Genomic DNA, 15,666 nt, shown 5'->3' on the forward strand with positions numbered 1-15,666 from the left:
TTCAAGATCCGAATGACTAAAGCTCATAGCTCTCTTGTTTGGGTACCTGATTCTCTCACTTTTTCTTTTATTATTAATTTCATCTTCACTGGCTACAATAAAATATAATAAAGAATAATATTATTGAATTTTCAAGATTATAATAGTTGAAATGAAATATTGCAAAACGAAATAAGCGGCTTTATTTGCATTAGTTTAAAGAATTTTGGAGACCTTGACATCTTAACTTGAACTATTAATAATTTCAAAACTTATTCTAATGTTATTTTTGGTCAAAATTTTTCTTAAAACATTGTAATCAACCAGCAATAATTTATATTCAAATTCTTTAGTGACAATGTATACTGTTAAATACTTACTGCTTAATATAAGAATATTTGCATTCAGCAAGTAATCATATTTATTTTTTGTACCATGCCACCATACTTTCCACCTTTTATTATTATTAAAATCAAGGTGACTTTGTGGAAAACATCCCGGAATCATAGAAATCGGAACAATCTTTTCTGTCTCATTTGTAAAAAGAACATATGCATATTTTATTTTCTCCATTATTTTATAGTGGAAATTCAGAGTAAAATTTTTCACTAGAACCAATTGCTACAACGCACTTACATTGAAAGACAATGTTTCACTTTTTTTGTTCATTTAACGGCTCTTTACAAAAGCAGGTAGCCAAAACAATGTTTCACTTTAACCGGCCGGCGATTTCTGGTTGAAACGTGCTTTTATCACGTGACAGAAACAATTCAAGGTTTAGTTCAACAGGTTAGTCCAGAATGGCGTCACGATAACTGTCCCGTCGGTATATATGAATCTTATTTACAAAAATATTGTGGCAAATTTGCATCAATTTTATAAAAATATTGCAGCAATATCTTTTGCTATGTAATGTATTTAGAAGTACTGTAGAAAATTTATTAAATAAAATACCACTACTGGAATAGTAAGTTAACGCGCAAGTCCACTTTCAAAAAGTGGTATTTTAAACTAACCTTATGATGATGGTTTATGTCATATCATGATAAACCCTAACCTACGATTCTCGTGCAATTCTCGTGTTTTCAACCATGTGTAAAAGAAAAATTATTAAAACTAACACTGTCCGATAAAACAATATTTGAATATATATTTTACTTTCTTCCAACGTTTCAAAATCATAAGACTTCCATTTCTCCTTAAGATCAAAGCTGATAAAAAACATGATTTTTGTTAAAAAAATCAAATTTTTTTATTTACATAAAATTCTTCAAGCTTTTGTCTCTAAAAAGTTTGCTTTTTAATAAATTCTAAATGATAAATTAAAAAAAATATACAATAATCAAACAATACTACAACTTTTCCTTTTCTATATCAATTTCACTTATGTCTTATTTCTTTGGTTAAAAATACAAAACTGATTATTTTCTCTAGTTTCAATGTACAAACTATTCCTAATAACATATATCGAAGTAACAAATTATTAGCTTTTTTATTGCATTATTTATTTTAACCCTATTTAATAATTTTTTTAGCTAATCTTCCACTTTTTAAGAAATAAATTTTCCATGATATTTAATAAAATAATTAAGACAATTTCTCTTATTTTGCCCGTTTTATGGGTCAAACCATTTTATTTCGCCTAATGTATTTTTGATCTTTATAAAAAATGTCAATATTTCAGGAAAATATTCTTATATGTTTTGGGATTACGAAATGCACAATGATTTGTAAAAAATAATTTCATTTCATATAAAAAAAGATATTATAAATTGAGAATACATGAAGAAAGGTTACATTGACAGGCATTACAAAATATTTAAAAAAGGTGTAATCTCTTTAAGAAATATAAAAAAAGCTATTGATATTTATTTTTAAATTCTTAATTTGTGATTTGAACTTAATAAAAGTATCAAATAATTTATAATAAACTGTAAAATATGTTATTTAAGTTTCTGTATGAAATGTCAAAAATCGATTATATTTAACAATTTTTTTTGACAAAGTAATTTAATTTTCGTAAATCAGAATTATTTAAATAATAAGTATTTTAAATACACTTTATTATTATTTAAACACTTTTTTGATTATCAACTGAGAAATATAAAAAAATTTACCTTAAAAATGAATCATTCTTCATTTTATCGGGATTTTGAATGTTTGTAACTTCGTTGGAGAAAACCCGATTTATGCCAAATTTTTGGAGCATGTTGATTAAAGCAATGTCTTCCTGCTACTAAAATTTCGCGATGGGTTTTGCACTAGTTTTCAAAAGAAATTGATTAAAAAAAGTGTTTATTTTGAAGGTTATTGACAAGTATTATAGCTGACTTGAAGTTGGTTTGTTTTAAACTGACTTTAAAAAAATCGTTTTATTTTGAATTTGACTTTTATTGCAAGGAGCAAACCAACTTCAAGTTAGTTATAATACTTGTATGTAACCTTAAAAATAAACAATTTTTTTAAATCAATTTCTTTTGAAAACTAGTGCAAAACCCATCGCGAAATTTTAGTAGCAGGAAGATATTGCTTTAATCAACATGCTCCAAAAATTTGGCATAAATCGGGTTTTCTCCAACGAAGTTACAAACATTCAAAATCCCGATAAAATGAAGAATGGTTCATTTTTAAGGTAAATTTTTTTATATTTCTCAGTTGATAATCAAAAAAGTATTTAAATAATAATAAAGTGTATTTAAAATACTTATTATTTAAATAATTCTGATTTACGAAAATTAAATTACTTTGTCAAAAAAAATTGTTAAATATGATCGATTTTTGACATTTCATACAGAAACTTAAATAACATATTTTACAGTTTATTATAAATTATTTGATACTTTTATTAAGTTCAAATCACAAATTAAGTCTTTAAAAATAAATATCAATCGCTTTTTTTATATTTCTTAAAGAGATTACTCCTTTTTTAAATATTTTGTAATGCCTGTCAATGTAACCTTTTTTCATGTACTCTCAATTTATAATATCTTTTTTTATATGAAATGAAATTATTTTTTACAAATCATTGTGCATTTCGTAATCCCAAAACATATAAGAATATTTTCCCGAAACATTGACATTTTTTATAAAGATCAAAAATAAATTAGGCGAAATAAAATGGTTTGACCCATATGTATAAATTTTCACGTGTATTTTCACTATATTGATAAAAGTATAATGCATATAATTTATATAAATTTATGAATATAATATTAGATGCAAATTCAAGTAACAATAAGTCGTAACATAAATTAAAGAATTAATTAATTTAAGAATAAATTTATAGAAATTGAGGTTTGTGTTTAAATTGAAATACATGTCACTGAAGTGTGATTTTTATTATTTTTAATACAATTGCCTTTTTTAAAATTAAAAACAACAAAAAATATTCAGTCTTTCTAAATATCGGTTCATTTTCGTAGCTTCTTTTTTATCTTTCTATTTGAAATTTTATTAAATACATGACATAAAGAAAAAGGTGAATGAAATATTTATTTGATACCAAAAGACTGAAATGAAGATTTTAAGTTATTATAAACTTTTAAAACATCAATATTTTTATTTTAATTAAGTTAATTTTATAGAATTTATTTTTTAATAAATTTCTATTGGTACCATATCAAAGTTTTCATTAAATTTGGCTTAAGTGATAACTTTGATCTGTAATTAATGAAATATTGTTTATTTATAATACTTTAAAGAAAACTATTGACCTCATGGAATTTCATATAAAATAAAGATAAAAAGAATAATAATAATTAATATTTTTAAAATCATTATTAAATAATTCTAAACTTTATATTTTTACATCCGTTTTCTTTAATCTGCATATTTTTAGCATTTAGTAAAATAGTTGCAACTTTTACATAATACGTTTGTTGCATTTTACTACAGGAATCATGGGTTCTCCTGGATCACAATCTCAAAGTCCAAGATTATATAAAAAATACTTACAACCTGAATCAGAAGAGGCTATACCTTCTTCAACATGGTTCTGGTACCAAAAAGCTCGTAGAAAAGAGGTACATTGTAATATATTATTATAAGAGTTCTCATTTTAATATTTCAAATAATTTAAAAATTATTAAATTTAACCCCTTCAGTGTGTAGCTAAAATATAACAAAATGGTCCCAAAATGTGTAAGACCTTCTTGTGAATAAATTTTTATGACGCTAGGTACTAAGGGATTTTTGGGGTCACTGATTACAATTCCGGTGTTAGTTTTCAAAAATTCAAAATAGCGGATCCAATATTGCGGACACGATTTTGAAAAATTCATTGGATTCGCTTAAAATTCGTTACTCGGGGGTTTTCGTGGTCGCTGATTACGAATCTGACATTAGTTTTCTAAAATTCAAAATAGCGGATCCAAAATAGCGGTCACGATTTTGAAAAATTCATTGGATACGCTTAAAATTCGTTATTCGGGGTTTTTGGGGTCGCTGATTACGAATCTGTTATTACTTTCTCAAAGTTTAAATAGTAAGAATTTTTAAAAGAATTTATCCACTTTTCGAATTTTTCAAAATTTTTAGCGGCCATTTTGTATGAAAAATTATTTATTTTGAAAATCTCACTTCAGAATCGTGATCAGCGACACCAGAAATTCCCGAGTAAGAATTTTTAAAAGAACATATCCACTTTTGAAATTTTTTAAAATTTTTGGCTACCATTTTGGATAAATAATTATGTATTATGAAAATCTGACTTCAGAATCGTGATCAGCGATCCCAAAAACCCCCTAGTAAGAATTTTTGAAAGAATTTATCCACTTTAGAAATTTTTCAAAATTTTTGGCGGCCATTTTGGATGAAAAATTATGTATTTTGAAAATCTGACTTCAGAATCGTGATCAGCGACCCCAAAAACTCTTGAGTAAGAATTTTTGCAAATATACGTTAAGATGTTTTCTTGTTTGGGCCATGACGTGTATACACGTCATCCACTGTTTGGGCCAGTTTTTTTCATGACGTGTATACACGTCATCCACAGTCAAGGGGTTAAAGAAGTAAAATTTTATAAATTTTTTTAGGAAAGAATGATAACTGACAAACAAACTACTGCTTGTGAGAAGACTTTTGGACGACAAATGGAAGTTTGCAGTACGGTGGAAAAAAATGAAGAACTGTGTATTTTTGTACCTGAAGAAGGTAATTCTTCAACGTTGCACATGACTTGTGAAGTAACTCCTGACACTATCTGCCCAAATGAAGGTGTTGAACAAAGAAAATTAATTGAAGACAATTGTTTTTACTCTGTTGAAGGTGACGCATTTCGAAATTCTGAAATAATGGAGGTAAATTTCATTATAACTTACTCTTATGGAAAAATGTACGGGAATAAGTATTGAATTAAGTACTGCGAATAAGTACTGGACTATAAGTACTGCAAAAAGTATTGAAGTAAGTACTGGATTAAGTACTGGAAAAGTAGTATGTACTAAATTTGTCGTTACTAATAAATATTCTCAAAAGTTAAAACTTGATTTGCACTAAGTTTCTATGACTCCTATGTTTGTGCAGTAGTTAGAAGAAAAACTACTGCGCACACGTAAGAGCCATATAAACTTAGTCCGCATCAACTGGAAATTTTAACACAACATTTAATAACAACAGCGAATTTAGTACTAGTTTTCCAGTACTTAATCCAGTACTTACACAAATACTTATTTCAGTATTTATTTCTAGTACTTAATTTAAAACTTATTTTAGTACCTTTTTTTATAAGGGTATAAATAGTCCCAAATTATTATAACTCATTGAAATTATTACTTTAATTTATTATTATTGTATATAACTAAAAAACTTTTTCATTCATTATTTCTCAAGGCACTTGATAAAAATTGTGCATCCCCTATTTATGAGGACGAAACTAATGTTACTAATAATGTGGTGCTTACATTAGTTGAAGATATTGAAAATATTGACAATAGAGAAACGTTTTATGCTGAGGTATTTATTGACTTTTTTATTTTTCTTTGCAAAGTAGTGAATATTAAAAAACATTTTTGATTTTTGTAAATCAACAAAATTTATTTTTTATCCTTTTAAATATTTTAAGACTTTTTAGCAAACACTTAATAAAAATTTTGTTTCCATTTCATCATTTATAAAGTATTAAGTATTAGTGTTATAAAAAATCAGTATTTCGCAATTGCTCAAATAACATTGGTTTTAATTTCTTTTTATACTTGTTTTTACTAATTAGTAGACTTTTAGCACCTGATTAAGGTTTTTAAAGATCTGACTCCACTATTTTAACAAAGAAAAGTTTTTATTACAAAATATTTTATGGGATATTAATTGAAATTAGAAATCAAAAATAAGAAAAAAATAAATGACATAAATTATAATTAGAGGACAAAGATATTTTATAATAATAATAATTAAATAATTATTATTTTCTCATCTTAACGAAGTTTGCTCCACACAGTTTGTACAATAAATGTCTGTAAATGTTACTAATAAAATTGGAATATATGAAAGTCAATTCATTAAATAAATCATTACTTTCGAGCTCAATTCTTAGGTGCACATGCTTTTGTTGCAATGTCGACCCTACACAAAACCATATCCAAAGCTATGTGACTTTTAAGAATACTTCTAGCACTATGTAACATTGTATATAAAAAAATTTTATATTTCAGGTTGAAAGTGAAGACGATTTTTTCATTGATAATCCAGATGATGATAATTCTGTTGAAGAATCCACGACATGTGAGGAAGAAGAAGAAAGTACTTTAAGCAATATGACCTTTTTATCTTTTGACAACATGACAGAAAGCGAAGATTTTAATAAAGTTATAAAATCTTCAGTAAACAAAACAATTGCAGAAATTGTTATCATGATAATTAAGTATTCACTTATATATTCACTATCATTATCAGGTATAACGGATTTATTTAATATGATAAATTGTATTTTTTCGGAACCATTCCTACCAAGTACTCGGTATTTGCTGGATAAACTCTTTTATCCAAAAAATTGCATAAACCTTCATGCGACTTGTACTAAATGCGGCTTGTATATCGGTAAATTTAAACAAAAAGATCGATTTGTTGTGTGTAAAATTAGTCAGACTAACATTAATGTTAAAAATTATGTATATAAAGACTTTTTTGTTACAATGGATGTTTCATCACCAATTTCAAAATTGATAGAAGCAAATAGTGAGTACTATAAATAATCATATAATGAATGTAAGAACATATGAGAAAGGCATCATACGTGATATTTACGATGGCAAAATGTACCGTGAATTTCTAAAGACATTAAGTGAAAAAGATAAACACTGCTATGCAACAGTTACATTCAATACTGATGGAGCACCATTGTTTAAAAGTTCGGCTTACTCTATTTGGCTGATATATTTGATGGTAAATGAATTACCTTTCAGCGTCAGGAGTAAGGAATTAATATTATTCGGCTTGTGGTTCGGGAAAGATAAACCGAATATGAATGTTTTTCTTCGCCCTTTTGTAAAAGCTATGAATAAGCTATCAGATCATGGAATTAAATGTAATTTAAATAGTTCTGTAATTCGTGTTAAAATTTTTACTCTCGTCGGTTGCGTAGATTCGGTAGCTCGAGCCCCAATGCAAGGATTTGTCCAATATAACGGTGCATTTGGTTGTGGTCATTGTCTTCACTCTGGTATGTGGATTCAGAATAATTTAAGCAATCCACGATCTGGGTGCATAAAACATCCTTTTTTAGATAAAACACCAAAAGAAAGGGATATGAACAGCACAGTGATACACAAGAATAAAGCTTTGGAATCTAAAAATCCTGTCTTTGGGGTAAATCTCCATCTCATTTAATAAATTTGATTAATTTTGACATCATTAAGGGTTGTGTACCAGAACCCATGCACTGTTGCTCCGGAGTAGCTAAGCAAATAGCAATTCAATTATTTGGCACTAAGAAAAAAGCAGGTTTATTTTCAAAAAAGATTCATAAAATAGATGAAATTATCAGCAATATCAAAGCACCTAATTAAATAGTCCGATTAACACGTAATCTTTCTGAAAAAGAATTTTGGAAAGCTAGGGAATGGGAGAATTGGACCTTATATTACAGTTTACCCATATTTAAAATAGTGTTAGAAAAAAAATTTACGGTTCATTGGGCTCTTTTCGTGGAAGCAATATATTTATTACTAAAAGACAATATTCAAGTTCAAGAAATAGACTGGGCCGATCAATTGTTACATAAATTTGTAAGTAATTCAGAAATATTATATTCCAAAGTATCGATGACTTTCAATATGCATCTCCTGTTACATATGGGAAAAAGTGTTTACTTTTGGGGTCCACTATGGGCACACAATGCCTTTGCTTTCGAGTCTGGAAATAGGCAATTATTGAAAGTTATCCATGCTTCAAAGGGAATTCACCATCAAATATGTCGAAGAGTTAGTTTACAATACAGCTATTTAATGTTAAAAGAACGCATATATCCATTATGTTCATCTTCTGTTAGACATTTTTTAACTTTTGCTGGGACAACAAAGGTTCAAAAATCAATTCAAATGTCTGACATTAGATACTTTGGTACTCCATCAGCTGTGAATACATTATGGTCGGAAATTTTACAAATTACGCAAGGAAGAGCTTTTTCCTATGACAAAATTGTAAAAAATTGCTGCTTGTATCTATCATCTTTAAACAAAATCAATGGTCGGACAATTCCTACGCTCAGATGATAAATGATGAGTATGTTAAATTAACCCTCAGGGTACTGACTATAAAAATGTAACGTTCCGTACTGACATGGGTAGCGTAACCCAGCAACTTTGATCGCCTGTATCTTGGGCTGTAATTGATGAATTTAAACTCGTTTTTTTGTAATCTGTTTAAAATTTCCCCAGGAATATGCCGGATTTGTCGGATTAGTGATATTTTTTTATTTATAAAAGTTATTGTTAAAAATAAAAATGGTTTTCAAAAAATTTTCATGAAAAAAAATATCTTTTTCAAAAGCTCGTATTTTTATGAAAAAAAAGATAAAATCATTTTATATAGGTGTTTTGGAAAGGTGAAAAGTTGATCTTTAAGATAGCGTTAGCCGTTTTTTAATTAATCTTAAAAAGTATATTTTTTTAGATTTGAAAATGCTCTATTTTTGACATGTAAAAAAAAGTCAAGCGATAAATTCATTAAAAATATCGCGAAAATTTACAAACCCAAATTTACAAAATCCTTCCGCTTTACACTTTATGAACTTTTAAATGTAATTTATGAATAATTTTCGATTAATTTAATGAGATTTCACAATTCACAAAAACATGGATTTTATAACATAGCGTACTGACTGGGTGTGATTCACCCAAATACAAATTTCAATAATTCGCAGCTTGAACAGCAAGTGCCGACCGGCTCTGCCAAATCAGCTACTTTCGGTTCTAATCTCAAAGTCCCCCCCCCGGTCCGAGCCGCATCCATCGATTTGTTTAGAAATGGCGCAACTTTCAAAATTCGCCTGGGTTACGCTAACCCAGTCAGTACCCTGAGGGTTAAATCATTTTTTAATTGACTTAAATTCAAAAAAAGAGTATGCTCTTGTTCAAAAAGTTGTAACGAGAAACGCCTTTAACAATGAATGTAAAATGTTAGAAAAAATTGTACAAATTGACGATACGGAATCAGCTGTATTAACAAAAAATATTTCAAGAGTATGTGTACATATGACAGTAGACGATACGGAATATCTTTGTGCAGTTCCCAACTTGCATTTTTATTAAATGAAAGTAAAGTGCCTTTCTGTATCGTTAAACAACTCTAGCTGTATAAAAAAATTATTTCTTTCCATGTAGTGTCGCATTAGATATTAATAAACATTTACTTGTTTGATAGAATAATTTTTCTTCTTCTGACTGCCCATAACATTATTCCATTTTCTTTTAACCTTACACATTAAAATTACTTTCAAACTATAATTTTAAAAAATGTTAAAACAAGCTGCAACAAAAATCATTAAAATGAAGTATACAATGACGTCTAAAATGACGTCTTTTTTTATCCCAATTCCATACGGTGTCCCATACGTCATTTTAGACGTCCTATTTTACTATAAATATTACTTCATTTCATAGGTGTTTAAATACGTCCTTTCATACGTATCTTTGACGTCTAAAATACGCCATTTTCGACGTCAGATTTTTCAAGTGGGATTGAATCTAACCGCATATTGATAATTTTCTCAGATCCCTTAATTTAAAAAAACTATTCTATAAGCTTTTCAATTGAAAATTCATATAAAACATTAAATCTATCGGACCTAACCTCAAAAAAACATCTAAGATTCCAAACAAACAAATTATACCATACACAGCGCAATAAAAAATAGGTAAGCTCATGAAAGTTACAACTTAGGTGTTCCTATGACTGCTGATTACAAATCGGGTGTTAGTTTATCAAAATTCAAAATGGCGGATCCAATATGGCAGACAATATAATTAAAATTTGTTTGGATTGGCTTGAAAATCGATACTCGGGGGTTTTCGGGGTCGCTGATTACGAATCTGAAGTTACTTTTTAAAAATTCAAAATGGCGGATCCAATATGGCGGACAACATTTATGTAATGGTGTCCAAACTTTGGAGGGGACACCTTGACGTCTGAAAGTATAAATATTCAGGACCGTACGCTTCATTAAAACGAAGATGCGCTTAATGAATATTACATATTCAATGACAATTTTGTTGTCAATTTATTAAAACATAATTGAAAAACATTGTTTTCAAATTTTTATATTTATAATTAACAACTGATTCACAAGATTAAATTTATATTCTTATAGCACATTTTTTTATTTTTCATGCAGTTGACTAGTAAAACCTTTCATTCTTTTAACATATTCCATTATAATGTTTAAACAATGAAATAACACCGTTGAATTATTTAAACAATTTTAATTAACAAATACCTAATATTGTTAATTTTTACAAAGAAGTAGGTAATCTTTTCTTACACAAAATCATTTAAATATAACCAACTTACATTTAAAAGTAGTAGAATAAAAATATAACAATTCAATAACACAGCCACACAAAAAAAAGTTCTGATCTAGGGGTCTCATTATGTAGACTTTATGTTTTTTGGGTCGCCGAATCCGAATCCGAGGTCCATTTAACCCCATCAGATCAGGATTTTGACATAACCTCAAAAAACCAATATGGCGGACACATTTTTGAAAAGTTCATCGGATTCGCTTGAAATTCGTTACTCGGGGGTTTTTGGGGTCGCTGATTACGAATTTGAAGTCTGATTTCAAAAATTCAAAATGGCGGATCCAATATGGCGGACACGTTTTTGAAAAATTCATCGGATTCGCTTGAAATTCGTTACTCGGGGGTTTTTGGAGGTTTTTGAAAAACCGACATCAGATTCGTAATCAGCGACCCTAAAAACCCCAGAGTAACGAATTTCAAGCGAATCCGATGAATTTTTCAAAAACGTGTCCCCCATATTGGATCCGCCATTTTGAATTTTTGACATCAGACTTCAAATTCGTAATCAGCGACCCCAAAAACCCCCGAGTAACGAATTTCAAGCGAATCCGATGAACTTTTCAAAAATGTGTCCGCCATATTGGTTTCTTGAGGTTATGTCAAAATCCTGATCTGATGGGGTTAAATGGACCTCGGATTCGGATTCAGCGACCCAAAAAACATAAAGTCTACATAATGAGACCCCTAGATCAGAACTTTTTTTTTTGTGGCTGTGTAATCGATTATTTAAACAATCTTAATTAACAAATGCTAAAAAAATGTTAATTTCAATATTTCAACTTTTTAAGAAAAGTACGTTTTTTATAATTCTAAGAAAATAAAACGGCCTAATAATTTAATGTCATATCTTTATTATTTAAACTTATGCATTAGGTAATTGTTTAAAAACTTTATTTTTTTATTCATTTGATAAAACTGTAATTAACAAATGCGTCATTTTGTTAATTTTTACATTCTCATCACATGAGAACGTATTAGTTTTGGTCGAAAATTGACTTTTGCTAATTTTATGAAATCTTTACGTTTTGGGGTCCCCTGATCCCGAAAAACATGGTCCGGCGAGTCCGTCTGTCTGTGTGTCTGTCTGTATGTATGTCCGTCTGCAGACCAAAATGTTGTAGGCACAATAACTTTTGAAAATCTTATCTGATCGTTTTTAAATTTAACACGCTTAAAGTTGGTATAAAAATGAAGGCTAAGTTCGTTAACCAGCCATTTTTGTTGAAAACTACAGAAACTATAGTAGTTTCAAAATTTTGAAAACTCAATTTTTTCAAATTTCAAAATTTTTAACTTTATATTATTTTATATTAGGAAAATACAAACAACTTTTCTCTATAACATGTTTTCATTAAAACTCAATTTTCGAAGTTATAGTCTCTTATGGTCAAAAAAACTAAAAAATCCTAAAATATCACTGAAAATCGAATTTTTTTTAAGAAATAAAAGTCAGTCAATTGATTTTGACATATTCTCACCCTAAAATACTTGAAAAATATACTTGTACACAAAAAAGTCGTAATTTCCGGAAAAACCACTCTATATATATGGGCAATTCCACGCAAGATTTACCTATGACCTTGAGAATTCGGTTAAACATATTTTTTTCTCAATCTTTATGGAAAAAAAAGAAATACTTGTTTTTTTATTTTTGTTTAATCGCCCAAATTTTCAAGTTATGAATTTTCGAAATTTTGGATTTGTAACTGTAGACATATTTTCAGTAGCTTATAAGTCTGAAAATATTGAGTTTAGAAAAAACTTGTCAAGGAATAAAAGTTTTAGTTTTCTTTCAACTTTTAAGAAATGTAAAAAAAAATTTTTTTTTTATAAACAAATTAATTTTTTTTAACTTTGGACCCTTTTTTTTTAATTTATTTATACCTTATAATATACACTGTAAAAAATTTGGGGATTTTTCCCTGAGGTTCCTTGTGGAATATTCCACAAATTCACGGGGAAAAGTATTTTCACTACGATTTTGGGGAATTTTCCACAAATTAGTGAAATTTTGAACAAACTTGGGGAAAAGTGATAAAATATTAGGGAATTTTCTACAAAGCGAAGGGGAAAAAATTTTTCACTACAATTTTGTGCAATTTTCCACATAATAGTGAAAATTTCAACAATATTATAGGGAAATTTGTATATAATTTTAGGGAATTTTCCACATATTAGTAAGAAAATGTCATTTTATGAAAGCTTTGTGGAATTTTCCCAAATTTAATAAAAATTTCCACAAAGTTGAAAAAACTTTTTTAAATTTTATAAAATGGGTTAATTTTTACTAAATTGCATGTACAAAATTATTAACATTTTTACAAAATGTATGATTTAGGGGCTAAAAAATTAATATTTATATTACAGTGAAATGTTTTTTTATAATACTTCATTAAATTAATGTTTTAAACAAATGAGCTTTGTCTAATTTATAATTTAAATAACAATTTTTACTAGAAAAAGCATTTAGAAGAAATGAAATTAATTAAACTTTACAATTATTATAATTTTAATAATTTAATAATTATATAATAAAAAATACTTTCACTATGAACTACATAAATTTTTTGTTCTACTTATAGTAAAAATTTTATCTTAAAAATACAATTAATACTTTGGTAAAAAATTTTTTAATAAAGCATGTTTAACAAACAATTATAAACTATTTTTCACTTAAAAAAGCATTGCCATAAAAAGTTAGGTTTATTAAAAGATATATACTATGGGGGGCCTTAAAATTTTTTTGCTCTTTGTCAAAAGTATAAAATGTTTTGAAGCATTTTCTCATTTTGAAAGATTTGGCACATCTGGTTTGTCTTTGGATGACCAACAATACCTAAGGGTTTCTCGTTGCAAGGGGACGTATTTTATGAGTTTCTCGCAGGACCCGTTTTTTTCTTATAAATTTATTTAGCTAGAATGTTTGAGAAATTCTCAAGAAGTCTTCTTCGAAAAGTCTTTCAAGATGATTTTACATGTTAGTTGCTTTTCAGCCTTCGTAAGAGTAAAACCTTGAGTGAAAAAAATATTCAAAGTTATTAAATATATAGTGATGGTTATATGTATAATAGTGAAGTGGACAATTCGACAATATTTAATAATATTCTAGAACGATATTTAAGGATGATTTAAAAATTATTAAAAAGGTAAATAATATTTAAAGATATATTATAATTATATTGTAAGTGTAACATATTGTATTGTAAAGTTTTTTAAAACTATTTTTGGTTTTATCAAAAAATTTAGTTAGTTATTCATATTTTGCCATATAATGTTAATTTAACAATTGACTTATAGAATTCAATTAATTTTTAATATTTTAAAAATAAAGTAGTTTAGGTATTTTTTATATTTTAATCAAAATAAAAATTTTTTAATTTATTTTAAAAATATATAAATAAAAATATGAAATATAATATTGAATTAGAAAAGTCATAACCCTATTACTACTATATATTCATAGTTTTTGGTAAATATATTATTGTTCAATCTAATTTTTATGTATTTTTTTGTCAATTGTAAAAGGTAAATAATAATTTATTTTTACAGTATGTTGTTGGACAATCAACCCCCTAAAGGCAATATAAACGGAGAACTTTCGCATTACACAAAGACTATTTGCGATCCGAAAGCAAAAAATTAATTATTAATGTTGTAAAGTTCAGATGTAGTACTTTTAATTGAAGTACTTATCGTTCACTGACAGTACCTAATATAATAAACAGTATTTAAAAAATTTGTTCAAGATTTATTCAACCTTACAAACCAATCTTCCCAAATATGAAAGGATAAAATTTACTGAAAAATTCTGTACTATTTTACAGTAAAAATATCCCAACGTTCGAAGAGAAAAATTCCATAATAAGTAATTTAAAAGAGAAATTTTCTAAGAATTTACAAGAAAAATTTTCCAAGGTTGCAAAGGGAAGATTCCCCAAGATTTCAAAGGGAACAGTTCCCAAGGATGCAAAGGGAAAATTCCACAAGATTTTAAAGGGAAATTTCCTCGAGTTTCTTGGGGAAAATTCCCCAAGATTTCAAAGGGAAAATTCCTAAAGTTTTTTGGGGAAAATTCCCCAAGATTATAAAGGGAAAATTCCCCAAGGTTTTAAAGGGAAAATTCCACAAGATTTTAAAGGGAAAATTCCTCTAGTTTTCTTGGGGAAAATTCCCCAAGTTTTCTTGGTGGAAATTTACCTTTTTTGGTTAAAATTGCGTCACCAAGATTTTGGGGAATTTTCCCCAAAAATTTTTTACAGTGTACAGAAGATTTTCCAAAAAGTTTTGGAGTGGGCCGACGCGTTTAATGAGATGTGCAAAATTTTCAAAAATCACGTGTAAGGTGCTCGCGTTCTACGAAACGCCTCACAATGGAATTTTTTTACAATTTACTTCTCAAAAAATGTCTACAGACTAAAATTTTTAATCGATTCGAGTGTTTTTTGTTTTAAATAAAAGGAGAACAATTTCTGAAGATATCTCTCCATGCAATCCTAAGAATCTTCAATTGTTTATAATTTTTTTTAAAAACAAAAAGTTAACAAATTAATTGTGTGGTTTCCTTTAAAAATTAAAGATTATTTTCTTATTTTGCTACTACACATGTCCTAAATCAGATTCAATTAATATAATATACGACCACCAAATAAATAGTAAAACATAAAATAATTTATCT

Source organism: Leptopilina heterotoma, unplaced genomic scaffold (assembly GCF_015476425.1).
Source record: "Leptopilina heterotoma isolate Lh14 unplaced genomic scaffold, ASM1547642v1 Lhet_407, whole genome shotgun sequence".
NCBI lineage: Eukaryota > Metazoa > Arthropoda > Insecta > Hymenoptera > Figitidae > Leptopilina > Leptopilina heterotoma.